Raw genomic sequence first — 14,836 nt, forward strand, 5'->3', positions numbered from 1 at the left:
CTAGATGTTTGCAATGTCTCCATTTCCAATCTTAGGAATGAAAATGCCATATTACATGCTAAGATTGTTGAACTAAATTCTTGCAAACCCTCTACATCTACCGTTGAGCATGTTACTATTTGCACTAGATGTAGAGATGTTAACATTGAAGCTATCCATGATCACATTGAAAGTCGCCTAGAGGGGGGGTGAATAGGGCGAAACTGAAATTTACAAAGTTAATCACAACTACAAGCCAGGTTAGCGTTAGAAATATAATCGAGTCCGAGAGAGGGCGTAAAAACAAATCGCAAGCGAATAAGGAAGTGAGACACAATGATTTGTTTTACCGAGGTTCGGTTCTCGCAAACCTACTCCCCGTTGAGGTGGTCACAAAGACCGGGTCTCTTTCAACCCTTTCCCTCTCTCAAACGGTCCCTCGGACCGAGTGAGCTTCTCTTCTCAAATCAATTGGGAATCAAACTTCCCGCAAGGACCACCACACAATTGGTGTCTCTTGCCTTGCTTACAAAAGAGATGATCGCAAGAAAGAATGAAAGAAGGAAGCAATCCAAGCGCAAGAGCTCGAAAGAACACAAGCAAATCTCTCTCACTTAACACTAAAGCTTTTGTGGAATTAGGAGAGGATTTGATCACTTGGGTGTGTCTAGAATTGAATGCTAGAGCTCCTGTAAGTAGTTGGAAGGTGGAAAACTTGGATGACTTGAATGTGAGGTGGTTGGGGGTATTTATAACCCCAACCACCAAACTAGCCGTTTGGTGGAGGCTGTCTGTCGCATGGTGCACCGAACAGTCCGGTGCACACCGGACAGTGTCCGGTGCGCCAGCCACGTCACCAGGTCGTTGGGTTCTGACCGTTGGAGCTCTGACTGCTGGGCCCGCCTGGATGTCCGGTGGCACACCGGACATGTACTGTAGAGTGTTCGGTGCGCCACTTCACGCGTGCCTGACTTCTGCGCGCTCTGGCGCGCATTAATTGCTGCTGCAGGTGACCGTTGGCGCGAAGTAGTCGTTGCTCCGCTGGCTCACCGGACAGTCCGGTGTACACCGGACACGTCCGATGAATTATAGCGGAGCAAATTCCCGAAGCTGACGAGTTCCAGAGTCGCTCTCCCCTGGGGCACCGGACACTATCCGGTGTACACCGAACAGTCCGGTGAATTATAGCGGAGTGCCTCTGGATTTTCCCGAAGGTGAAGAGTTCAGCGTGAAGTCCCCTGGTGCACCGGACACTGTCCGGTGGTGCACCGAACACTGTCCGGTGGCACACCGGACAGTCCGGTGCGCCAGACCAGGGTACACTTCGGTTATCTCTTGCTCTCTTTGTTGAACCCAATTCTTGGTCTTTTTATTGGCTAAGTGTGAACCTTTGGCACCTGTATAACTTATACACTAGAGCAAACTAGCTAGTCCAATTATTTGTGTTGGGCAATTCAACCACCAAAATCAATTAGGAAAATAGGTGTAAGCCTAATTCCCTTTCAATCTCCCCCTTTTTGGTGATTGATGCCAACACAAACCAAAGCAAGTATAGAAGTGCATAATTGAACTAGCTTGCATAATGTAAGTACAAAGGTTGCTTGGAATTGAGCCAATATAAATACTTATAGAATACACATGGATTGTTTCTTTATTTTTAACATTTTGGACCACGCTTGCACCACATGTTTTGTTTTTGCAAATTCTTTTGTAAATCCCTTTCAAAGTCCAAATAGTCAAAGGTAAAATGAATAGAATTTTGCAAAGCATTTTCAAGATTTGAAATTTTCTCCCCTTGTTTCAAATGCTTTTCCTTTGACTAAACAAAACTCCCCCTCAATGAAATTCTTCTCTTAGTTTTCAAGAGGGTTTTAAGATATCAATTTTGAAAATACTAATTTCTCCCCCTTTTGAACACAATAAGATACTAATTTGAAATTTTCAACTGAAAATCATTTTTAAAATTAGGTGGTGGTGCGGTCCTTTTGCTTTGGGCTCATGCTCTCTCCCCCTTTGGCATAAATCACCAAAAACGGATTCATTAGAGCCCTTTTAACTACTTTCTTCCCTTTGGTAAATAAAATATGAGTGAAGATTATACCAAAGACAGAGTCCTTTTGCGTTGGACTCAGGCTCTCTCCCCCAAAGATGGAGAGTTGCCCGGAGCGACGGCGAAGAATGAGTTACGGAGTGGAAGCCTTTGACTTCGCCGAAGACTCCAATTCCCTTTCAATATACCTATGACTTGGTTTGAAATAGACTTGAAAACATATTAGTCATAGCATATGAAAGAGACATGATCAAAGGTATATGAATGAGCTATGTGTGCAATTCAACAAAATAAGTTCCTAGAATCAAGAATATTTAGCTCATTCCTAAGTTTGTTAAAAGTTTGTTCATCAAGTGGCTTGGTAAAGATATCGGCTAATTGATCTTTAGTATTAATGTATGCAATCTCGATATCTCCCTTTTGTTGGTGATCCCTTAGAAAATGATACCGAATGGCTATGTGCTTAGTGCGGCTATGCTCAACGGGATTATCCGCCATGCGGATTGCACTCTCATTATCACATAGAAGAGGAACTTTGGTTAATTTGTAACCGTAGTCCCTAAGGGTTTGCCTCATCCAAAGTAGTTGCGCGCAACAATGGCCTACGGCAATGTACTCGGCTTCGGCGGTAGAAAGAGCGACCGAATTTTGCTTCTTTGAAGCCCAAGACACCAAGGATCTTCCCAAGAACTGGCAAGTCCCCGATGTGCTCTTTCTATTAATTTTACACCCTGCCCAATCGGCATCCGAATAACCAATCAAATCAAATGTGGATCCCCTAGGATACCAAAGCCCAAACTGAGGAGTATAAACTAAATATCTCAAGATTCGTTTTACGGCCGTAAGGTGAGCTTCCTTAGGGTCGGCTTGGAATCTTGCACACATGCATACGGAAAGCATAATATCCGGTCGAGATGCACATAAATAGAGTAAAGAGCCTATCATCGACCGGTATACCTTTTGATCGATGGATTTACCTCCTTCGTCGAGGTCGAGATGCCCATTGGTTCCCATGGGTGTCTTGATGGGTTTGGCATCCTTCATCCCAAACTTGCTTAGAATATCTTGAGTATACTTCGTTTGGCTTAGGAAGGTGCCCTCTTGGAGTTGCTTCACTTGAAATCCTAAGAAGTACTTCAACTCCCCCATCATAGATATCTCGAATTTTTGTGTCATGATCCTACTAAATTCTTCACATGTAGACTCGTTAGTAGACCCAAATATAATATCATCAACATAAATTTGGCATACAAACAAGTCATTTTCAAGAGTTTTAGTGAAGAGTGTAGGATCGGCTTTTCCGACTTTGAAGCCATTAGTGATAAGAAAATCTCTAAGGCATTCATACCATGCTCTTGGGGCTTGTTTGAGCCCGTAAAGCGCCTTAGAGAGTTTATACACATGGTTAGGGTACTCACTATCTTCAAAGCCGGGAGGTTGCTCAACATAGACCTCTTCTTTGATTGGTCCATTGAGGAAGGCACTCTTCACGTCCATTTGGTAAAGCTTGAAGCCATGGTAAGTAGCATAGGCCAATAATATACGAATTGACTCAAGCCTAGCTACGGGTGCATAGGTTTCACCGAAATCCAAACATTTGACTTGGGAGTATCCTTTGGCCACAAGTCGGGCTTTGTTCCTTGTCACCACACCATGCTCGTCTTGCTTGTTGCGGAACACCCATTTGGTTCCTACAACATTTTGATTAGGACATGGAACTAAATGCCATACCTCATTCCTAGTGAAGTTGTTGAGCTCCTCTTGCATTGCCACCACCCAATCCGAATCTTGTAGTGCTTCCTCTACCCTGTGTGGCTCAATAGAGGAAACAAAAGAGTAATGCTCACAAAAATGTGCAACACAAGATCTAGTGGTTACCCCCTTATGAATATCGCCGAGGATGGTGTCGACGGGGTGATCTCGTTGGATTGCTTAGTGAACTCTTGGGTGTCGCGGCCTTGGTTCTTCATCCTCCTTGTCTTGCTCATTTACATCTCCCCCTTGATCATTGTCGTCATCTTGAGGTGGCTCATTTGCTTGATCTTCTCTTTCATCAACTTGAGCCTCATCCTCATTTTGAGTTGGTGGATATGCTTGCGTGGAGGAGGATGGTTGATCTTGTGCATTTGGAGGCTCTTCGGATTCCATAGGACACACATCCCCAATGGACATGTTCCTTAGCGCGATGCATGGAGCCTCTTCATCACCTATCTCATCAAGATCAACTTGCTCTACTTGAGAACCGTTAGTCTCATCAAACACAACGTCACAAGAAACTTCAACTTGTCTAGAGGACTTGTTAAAGACTCTATATGCCCTTGTGTTTGAATCATATCCTAGTAAAAAGCCTTCCACAGTCTTAGGAGCAAATTTAGATTTTCTACCTCTTTTAACAAGTATAAATCATTTGCTACCAAAGACTCTAAAATATGAAATATTGGGCTTTTTACCGGTTAGGAGTTCATAAGATGTCTTCTTGAGGATTCGGTGTAGATACAACCGGTTGATGGCGTAGCAGGCGGTGTTGACCGCCTCGGCCCAAAACCGATCCGAAGTCTTGTACTCATCAAGCATGGTTCTTGCCATGTCCAATAGAGTTCTATTCTTCCTCTCTACTACACCATTTTGTTGTGGCGTGTAGGGAGAGGAGAACTCATGCTTGATGCCCTCCTCCTCAAGGAAGCCTTCGATTTGTGAGTTCTTGAACTCCGTCCCGTTGTCGCTTCTAATTTTCTTGATCCTCAAGCCAAACTCATTTTGAGCCCATCTCAAGAATCCCTTTAAGGTTTCTTGGGTATGAGATTTTTCCTGCAAAAAGAATACCCAAGTGAAGCGAGAATAATCATCCACAATAACTAGACAATACTTACTCCCGCCGATGCTTATGTAAGCTATCGGGCCGAATAGGTCCATGTGTACGAGTTCCAGTGGTCTGTCAGTCGTCATGATGTTCTTATGTGGATGGTGGGCACCAATTTGCTTCCCTGCTTGGCATGCGCTAGAAATCCTGTCTTTCTCAAAATGAACATTTGTTAATCCTAAAATGTGCTCTCCCTTTAGAAGCTTATGAAGATTCTTCATCCCAACATGGGCTAGTCGGTGGTGCCATAACCAACCCATGTTAGTCTTAGCAATTAAGCAAGTGTCGAGTTCAGCTCTATCAAAATCTACCAAGTATAGCTGACCCTCTAACACTCCCTTAAATGCTATTGAATCATCACTTCTTCTAAAGACAGTGACACCTACATCAGTAAATAGACAGTTGTAGCCCATTTGACATAATTGAGAAACGGAAAGCAAATTGTAATCTAAAGAATCTACAAGAAAAACATTGGAAATAGAATGGTCAGGAGATATAGCAATTTTACCCAATCCTTTGACCAAACCTTGATTTCCATCCCCGAATGTGATCGCTCTTTGGGGATCCTGGTTTTTCTCGTAGGAGGAGAACATTTTATTCTCCCCTGTCATGTGGTTTGTGCACCCGCTGTCGATGATCCAACTTGAGCCCCCGAATGCATAAACCTACAAAACATTTTTAGTTCTTGACTTTAGGTACTTAAATGGTTTTGGGTCCTTTGGCATTAGATACAAGAACTTTGGGTACGCAAACACAAGTCTTTGATCCCTTGTGTTTGCCCCCAACATACTTGGAAACTACCTTGCCAGATTTGTTAGTTAAAACATAATATGCATCAAAAGTTTTAAATGAGATGTCATGATCATTTGATGCACTAGGAGTTTTCTTCTTAGGCAACTTAGCACGGGTTGGTTGCCTAGAGCTAGATGTCTCACCCTTATACATAAAAGCATGATTAGGGCCAGAGTGAGACTTCCTAGAATGAATTCTCCTAATCTTGCTCTCAGGATAACCGGCAGGGTACAAAATGTATCCCTCGTTATCTTGAGGCATGGGATTCTTGCCCTTAACAAAGTTGGACAATTTCTTAGGAGGGGCATTAATTTTGACATTGCCTCCCTGTTGGAAGCCAATGCAATCCTTAATGCCAGGGCGTCTCCCACTATATAGCATACTACGAGCAAATTTAAATTTTTCATTTTCAATTTCATGCTCGGCAATTTTTGCATCTAGTTTAGCTATATGATCATTTTGTTGTTTAATTAAAGCCATGTGATCATGTATAGCATTAATATCAACATCTCTACATCTAGTGCAAATAATAGTGTGCTCAACGGTAGATGTAGATGGTTTGCAAGAATTAAGTTCAACAATCTTAGCACGCAATATATCATTTTTATCTCTAAGATCGGAAATTGTAACATTGCAAACATCTAGTTCTTTAGCCTTAGTAAGCAATTTTTCATTTTCATTCCTAAGGCTAGCAAGAGTAATGTTTAATTCTTCAATCTTAGCAAGCAAATTATCATTATCATTTCTAAGATTGGGAATTGAAACATTACAAGCAATAGAATCAACCTTAGCTAACAAATTAGCATTCTCATTTCTAAGGTTGTCTATAGTCTCATGGCAAGTGCTTAGTTCACTAGATAATTTTTCACATTTTTCAACTTCTAGAGAATAAGCATTTTTAACTTTAACATGCTTTTTACTTTCCTTGATTAGGAAGTCCTCTTGGGAGTCCAAGAGGTCATCCTTCTCATGAATGGCACTAATTAATTCATTTAATTTCTCTTTTTGTTGCATGTTTAAGTTGGCAAAAAGGGTACGCAAATTATCTTCCTCATCACTAGCATTATCATCACTAGAGGACTCATATCTAGTGGAGGACTTGGATTTAACCTTCTTCTTTTTGCCGTCCTTTGCCATGAGGCACTTATGGCCGACGTTGGGGAAGATAAGTCCCTTGGTGACGGCGATGTTGGCGGCGTCCTCGTCGTCGGAGGAGTCGCTAGAGCTTTCTTCGGGGTCCCACTCGCGACAAACATGGGCATCGTCGCCCTTCTTCTTGTAGTACCTCTTATTCTCCTTTCTTCTCCCCTTCTTGTCGTCGCCCCTGTCACTAGAAATAAGACATTTTGCTATAAAGTGACCGGGCTTACCACACTTGTAGCAAACCTTCTTGGAGCGGGGCTTGTAGTCTTTTCCCCTCCTTTGCTTGAGGATTTGGCAAAAGCTTTTGATGACAAGCGCCATTTCCTCGTTGTCGAGCTTGGAGGCGTCGATGGGTGTTCTACTCGGTGTAGACTCCTCCTTCTTCTCCTCCGTCGCCTTAAATGCGACCGGTTGTGCTTCGGACGTGGAGGGGCCATCAAGCTCGTTGATCTTCCTTGAGCCTTTGATCATAAACTCAAAGCTCACAAAATTCCCGATTACTTCCTCGGGAGTCATTAGTGTGTATCTAGGATTGCCACGAATTAATTGTACTTGAGTAGGGTTAAGGAAAATAAGTGATCTTAGAATAACCTTAACCACCTCGTGGTCATCCCACTTCTTGCTCCCGAGGTTGCGCACTTGATTCACCAAGGTTTTGAGCCGGTTGTACATGTCTTGTGGCTCCTCCCCTTGGCAAAGACGGAAGCGACCGAGCTCCCCCTCGATCGTTTCCCGCTTGGTGATCTTGGTGAGTTCATCACCCTCGTGCGCGGTTTTGAGCACGTCCCAAACTTCCTTGGTGCTCTTTAATCCTTGCACCTTGTTGTATTCCTCCCTACTTAGAGAGGCGAGGAGTATGGTTGTGGCTTGGGAGTTGAAGTGCTCGATTTGGGCCACCTCGTCCTCATCATAATCCTCATCCCCTACGGATGGTACCTGTGCTCCAAACTCAACAACATTCCATATACTTTTGTGGAGTGAGGTTAGATGAAATTTCATTAAATCACTCCACCTAGCATAATCTTCACCGTCAAAGGTTGGCGGTTTGCCTAATGGAACAGAAAGTAATGGAGTATGTCTAGAAGTGCGAGGGTAATGTAAGGGGATCTTACTAAACTTCTTGCGCTCATGACGCTTAGAAGTTACGGAGGGCGCGTCGGAGCCGGAGGTGGAAGGTGATGAAGTGTCGGTCTCATAGTAGACCACCTTCCTCATCTTCTTTATTTTGTCGCCACTCCGATGTGACTTGCGGGAAGAAGCTTTCTTCTCCTTCCCCTTTCCCTTTTTGCGGGACTCTTCCGATGAAGCCTTCCCGTGGCTTGTAGCGGGCTTTTCGCCGGTCTCCATCTCCTTCTTGGCGTGATCTCCCGACATCACTTCGAGCGGTTAGGCTCTAATGAAGCACCGGGCTCTGATACCAATTGAAAGGCGCCTAGAGGGGGTGAATAGGGCGAAACTGAAATTTACAAAGTTAATCACAACTACAAGCCGGGTTAGCGTTAGAAATATAATCGAGTCCGAGAGAGGGCGTAAAAACAAATCGCAAGCGAATAAGGAAGTGAGACACAAGGATTTGTTTTACCGAGGTTCGGTTCTCGCAAACCTACTCCCCGTTGAGGTGGTCACAAAGACCGGGTCTCTTTCAACCCTTTCCCTCTCTCAAACGGTCCCTCGGACCGAGTGAGCTTATCTTCTCAAATCAATTGGGAATCAAACTTCCCGCAAGGACCACCACACAATTGGTGTCTCTTGCCTTGCTTACAAAAGAGATGATCGCAAGAAAGAATGAAAGAAGGAAGCAATCCAAGCGCAAGAGCTCGAAAGAACACAAGCAAATCTCTCTCACTTAACACTAAAGCTTTTGTGGAATTAGGAGAGGATTTGATCACTTGGGTGTGTCTAGAATTGAATGCTAGAGCTCTTGTAAGTAGTTGGAAGGTGGAAAACATGGATGACTTGAATGTGGGGTGGTTGAGGGTATTTATAACCCCAACCACCAAACTAGTCGTTTGGTGGAGGCTGTCTGTCGCATGGTGCACCGGACAGTGTCCGGTGCGCCAGCCACGTCACCAGGCCGTTGGGTTCTGACCGTTGGAGCTCTGACTGCTGGGCCCGCCTGGATGTCCGGTGGCACACCGGACATGTACTGTAGAGTGTCCGGTGCGCCACTTCGCGCGTGCCTGACTTCTGCGCGCTCTGGCGCGCATTAATTGCTGCTGTAGGTGACCGTTGGCGCGAAGTAGTCGTTGCTCCGCTGGCTCACCGGACACGTCCGGTGAATTATAGCGGAGCAAATTCCCGAAGCTGGCGAGTTCCAGAGTCGCTCTCCCCTGGGGCACCGGACACTGTCCGGTGTACACCGGACAGTCCGGTGAATTATAGCGGAGTGCCTCTGGATTTTCCCGAAGGTGAAGAGTTCAGCGTGAAGTCCCCTGGTGCACCGGACACTGTCCGGTGGTGCACCGGACAGTCCGGTGCGCCAGACCAGGGTACACTTCGGTTATCCCTTGCTCTCTTTGTTGAACCCAATTCTTGGTCTTTTTATTGGCTAAGTGTGAACCTTTGGCACCTGTATAACTTATACACTAGAGCAAACTAGTTAGTCCAATTATTTGTGTTGGGCAATTCAACCACCAAAATCAATTAGGAAAATAGGTGTAAGCCTAATTCCCTTTCAATTGCTATGATTAAACAACAAAATGATCATATAGAAAAATTAGATGCTAAAATTGCCGAGCATGAGTTAGAAAATGAAAATTTTAAATTTGCTCGTAGTATGCTCTATAGTGGGAGACACCTTAGCATTAAGGATGGTATTGGCTTCCAACAGGGAGGCAATGTCAAACTTAATGCCCCTCCTAAAAATTGTCAAACTTTGTTAAGGGCAAAGCTCCCATGCCTCAGGATAACGAGGGTTATATTTTATACCCTGCCGGTTATCCCGAGCACAAAATTAGGAGAATTCACTATAGGAAGTCTCACTCTGGCTCTAATCATGCTTTTATGTATAAGAGTGAGGCATCTAGTTCTAGGCAATCAACCCGTGCTAAATTGCCTAAGAAGAAAACTCCTATTGCATCAAATGAACCTAATATTTCATTTAAGACTTTTGATGCATCTTATGTTTTAACTAACAAATCTGGCAAAGTAGTTGCCAAATATGTTGGGGGCAAACACAAGGGGTCAAAGACCTGTGTTTGGGTACCCAAAGTTCTTGTATCTAATGTCAAAGGACCCAAAACTGTTTGGGTACCTAAAATCAAGAACTAAATTTGTTTTGTAGGTTTATGCATCTGGGGGCTCAAGTTGGATCATCGATAGCGGGTGCACAAACCACATGACAGGGGAGAAGAAGATGTTCTCCTTCTATGAGAAAAACCAAGATCCCCAACGAGCTATCACATTCGGGGATGGAAATCAAGGTTTGGTCAAAGGATTGGGTAAAATTGCTATATCACCTGACCATTTTATTTCCAATGTTTTTCTTGTAGATTCTTTAGATTACAATTTGCTTTCTGTTTCTCAATTATGCAAAATGGGCTACAACTGTCTCTTTACAGATATAGGTGTTACTGTCTTTAGAAGAAATGATGATTCAGTAGCATTTAAGGGAGTGTTAGAGGGTCAGCTATACTTAGTAGATTTTGATAAAGCTGAACTCGACACTTACTTAATTGCTAAGACTAACATGGGTTGGCTCTGGCACCGCCGACTAGCTCATGTTGGGATGAAGAATCTTCATAAGCTTCTAAAGGGATAACACATTTTGGGACTAACCAATGTTCATTTTGAGAAAGACAGGGTTTGTAGCGCATGTCAAGCAGGGAAGCAGGTTGGTGTTCATCATCCACACAAGAACATCATGACGACCGACAGGCCGCTCGAGCTACTCCACATGGACCTATTCGGCGCGATTGCTTACATAAGCATCGGCGGGAGTAAGTATTGTCTTGTAATTGTGGATGATTATTCTCGCTTCACTTGGGTGTTCTTTTTGCAGGAAAAATCACAAACCCAAGAGACTCTAAAGGGATTCTTGAGACGGGCTCAAAATGAGTTTGGCTTAAGGATCAAAAAGATTAGAAGCGACAACGGGACGGAGTTCAAGAACTCTCAAATAGAAGGCTTTCTTGAGGAGGAGGGCATCAAGCATGAGTTCTCTTCTCCCTACACGCCACAACAAAATGGTGTAGTGGAGAGGAAGAATAGAACTCTATTAGACATGGCAAGAACCATGCTTGATGAGTACAAGACTTCGGATCGGTTTTGGGCCGAGGCGGTCAACACCGCGTGCTACGCCATCAACCGATTATATCTTCACTGAATCCTCAAGAAGACATCTTATGAACTCCTAATCGGTAAAAAGCCTAATGTTTCATATTTTAGAGTCTTTGGTAGCAAATGCTTTATTCTTGTTAAAAGAGGTAGAAAATCTAAATTTGCTCCTAAGGCTGTAGAAGGCTTTTTACTAGGATATGATTCAAACACAAGGGCATATAGAGTCTTTAACAAGTCCACTGGACTAGTTGAAGTTTCTTGTGACATTGTGTTTGATGAGACTAACGGCTCTTAAGTAGAGCAAGTTGATCTTGATGAGCTAGATGATGAAGAGGCTCCGTGCGTCGCACTAAGGAACATGTCCATTGGGGATGTGTGTCCTAAGGAATCCGAAGAGCCTCCACAAGCACAAGATCAACCATCATCCTCAATGCAAGCATCTCCACCAACTCAAGATGAGGATCAAGCTCAAGATGATGAAAATGAAGATCAAGAGGAGCTACCTCAAGAGGAGGACAATGATCAAGGGGGAGATGTTAATGATCAAGACAAGGAAGATGATGATGGTCCAAGACCGCCACACCCAAGAGTCCACCAAGCAATCCAACGAGATCACCCCGTGAACACCATCCTCGGCGACATTCATAAGGGGGTAACCACTCGATCTCGTGTTGCTCATTTTTGTGAACATTACTCTTTTGTTTCCTCTATTGAGCCACACAGGGTAGAGGAAGCACTTCAAGATTCGGATTGGGTGATGGCGATGCAAGAGGAGCTCAACAACTTCACAAGGAATAAGGTATGGCATTTAGTTCCACGTCCTAATCAAAATGTTGTAGGAACCAAGTGAGTCTTCCGTAACAAGCAAGATGAGCATGGTGTGGTGACAAGGAACAAAGCCCGACTTGTGGCCAAGGGATATTCACAAGTCGAAGGTTTGGATTTCGGTGAAACCTATGCACCCGTAGCTAGGCTTGAGTCAATTCGCATATTACTTGCCTATGCTACTTACCATGGCTTTAAGCTTTACCAAATGGACGTGAAAAGTGCCTTCCTCAATGGACCAATCAAGGAAGAGGTCTATGTTGAGCAACCTCCCGGCTTTGAAGATAGTGAGTACCCTAACCATGTTTATAAACTCTCTAAGACGCTTTATGGGCTCAAGCAAGCCCCAAGAGCATGGTATGAATGCCTAAGAGATTTTCTTATCGCTAATGGCTTCAAGGTCGGAAAAGCCGATCCTACTCTCTTTACTAAAACACTTGCAAATGATTTGTTTGTATGCCAAATTTATGTTGATGATATCATATTTGGGTCTACTAACGAATCTACATGTGAAGAGTTTAGTAGGATCATGACTCAAAAATTCGAGATGTCTATGATGGGGGAGTTGAAGTATTTCTTAGGATTTCAAGTCAAGCAACTCCAAGAGGGCACCTTCATTAGCCAAACAAAGTACATTCAAGACATACTCACAAAGTTTGGGATGAAGGATGCCAAGCCCATCAAGACACCCATGGGAACTAATGGACATCTCGACCTCGACACAGGAGGTAAATCCGTAGATCAAAAGGTATACCGGTTGATGATAGGTTCTTTACTCTATTTATGTGCATCTTGACCGGATATTATGCTTTTCGTATGCATGTGTGCAAGATTCCAAGCCGATCCTAAGGAAGTTCACCTTAGGGCCGTGAAACAAATCTTGAGATATTTAGTTTATACTCCTAAGTTTGGCCTTTGGTACCCCAGGGGATCCATATTTGATTTAATTGGTTATTCTGATGCTGATTGGGCAGGGTGTAAAATTAATAGAAAGAGCACATCAGGGACTTGCCAGTTCTTGGGAAGATCTCTGGTGTCTTGGGTTTCAAAGAAGCAAAATTCTGTCGCTCTTTCTACCGTCGAAGCCGAGTATATTACCGCAGGCCATTGTTGCGCGCAATTGCTTTGGATGAGGCAAACCCTTAGGGACTATGGTTACAAATTAACCAAAGTTCCTCTTCTATGTGATAATGAGAGTGCAATCCGCATGGCGGATAATCCCGTTGAGCATAGCCGCACTAAACACATAGCCATTCGGTATCATTTCTTAAGGGATCACCAACAAAAGGGGGATATCGAGATTGCATATGTTAACACCAAAGAACAATTGGCCGATATCTTTACCAAGCCACTAGATGAGAAAACATTTACCAAACTTAGGCATGAGCTAAATATTCTTGATTCTAGAAATTTTGATTGATATTTTACACACATAGCTCATTTCTATACCTTTGATCATATCTCTTTCATTTGCTATGACTAATGTGTTCTTCAAGTGCATTTCATGCTAAGTCATAGATTGAAAGGGAAAATGGAGTCTTCGACGAAGACAAGGCTTCCACTCCACTCCATCGAATTATTCATCCTTCGCCGTCATTCCACTCTCCAACTTTGGTATAATCTTCACTCATATGCTATTTACCATAGGGGGAGAAAGTAGTTAAAAGGGCTCTAATAACACCGTTTTTTGGCGATTCATGCCAAAGGGGGAGAGAGTATTAGTGAAAGGGAATTAGGCTTACACCTAGTTCCTAAATAATTTTGGTGGTTGAATTGCCCAACACAAATAATTGGACTAACTAGTTTGCTCTAGTGTATAAGTTATACAGGTGTCAAAGGTTCACAACAAGCCAATTAAAAAGACCAAAGTTGGGTTCAAAATTGAGAGCTAAAGGCATCCCGAAAGGCTCCCTGGTCTGGCGCACCGGACTGTCCGGTGGCGCACCGGACAGTGTCCGGTGCACCAGGGGACCTCGCGCAGAACTCCTCAGCCTCGGGAATTTTCAGAAGCCGACGCGCTATAATTCACCGGACTGTCCGGTGTACACCGGACAGTGTCCGGTGCTCCTAGAGGACGCGGCTCTGGAACTTCGCAGCCTCGGGAATTCGCGAAGGCTGCTCCGCTATAATTCACCGGACATGTCCGGTGTACACCAGACATGTCCGGTGTAACAGCGGGGCAACGGCTACTTCACGCCAACGGTCGCCTGCAACTGCAATTAATGCGTGCCAGAGCGCGCAGGCGTCAGGCACGCCCATGCTGGCGCACCGGACACTCTACAGTACACGTCCGGTGCGCCACCGGACATCCAGGCGGGCCCAGAAGTCAGAGCTCCAACGGTCGAAACCCAACGGCTTTGGTGACGTGGCTGGCGCACCGGACATGTCCGGTGTGCACCGGACTGTCCGGTGCACCATACGACAGACAGCCTCCACCAACGGTCATGTTTGGTGGTTGGGGCTATAAATACCCCAACCACCCCACCATTCATTGCATCCAAGTTTTCCAACTTCCAACCACTATACAAGAGCTAGCATTCGTTGCAAAGCACACCAAAAGAGATCAAATCCTCTCCCAACTCCACACAAAGCCTTAGTGACTAGAGAGAGTGATTTGTAGTGTTCATTTGAGCTCTTGCGCTTGGATCGCTTCTTTTCTTTGGCATTCTTTCTTGTGATCAAACACTCACTTTTAATTGAGGCAAGAGATACCAATTGTGTGGTGGTCCTTGCGGGAAGTTTGATTCCCAAGTAATTTGAGAAGAGAAGCTCACTCGGTCCGAGGGACCGTTTGAGAGAGGGAAGGGTTGAAAGAGACCCGGCCTTTGTGGCCTCCTCAACGGGGAGTAGGTTTGCGAGAACCGAACCTCGGTAAAACAAATCCTTGTGTCTTACCGCTTTACTCGCTT

Source organism: Zea mays, chromosome 4 (genome assembly GCF_902167145.1).
Source record: "Zea mays cultivar B73 chromosome 4, Zm-B73-REFERENCE-NAM-5.0, whole genome shotgun sequence".
Taxonomy (NCBI): Eukaryota; Viridiplantae; Streptophyta; class Magnoliopsida; order Poales; family Poaceae; genus Zea; species Zea mays.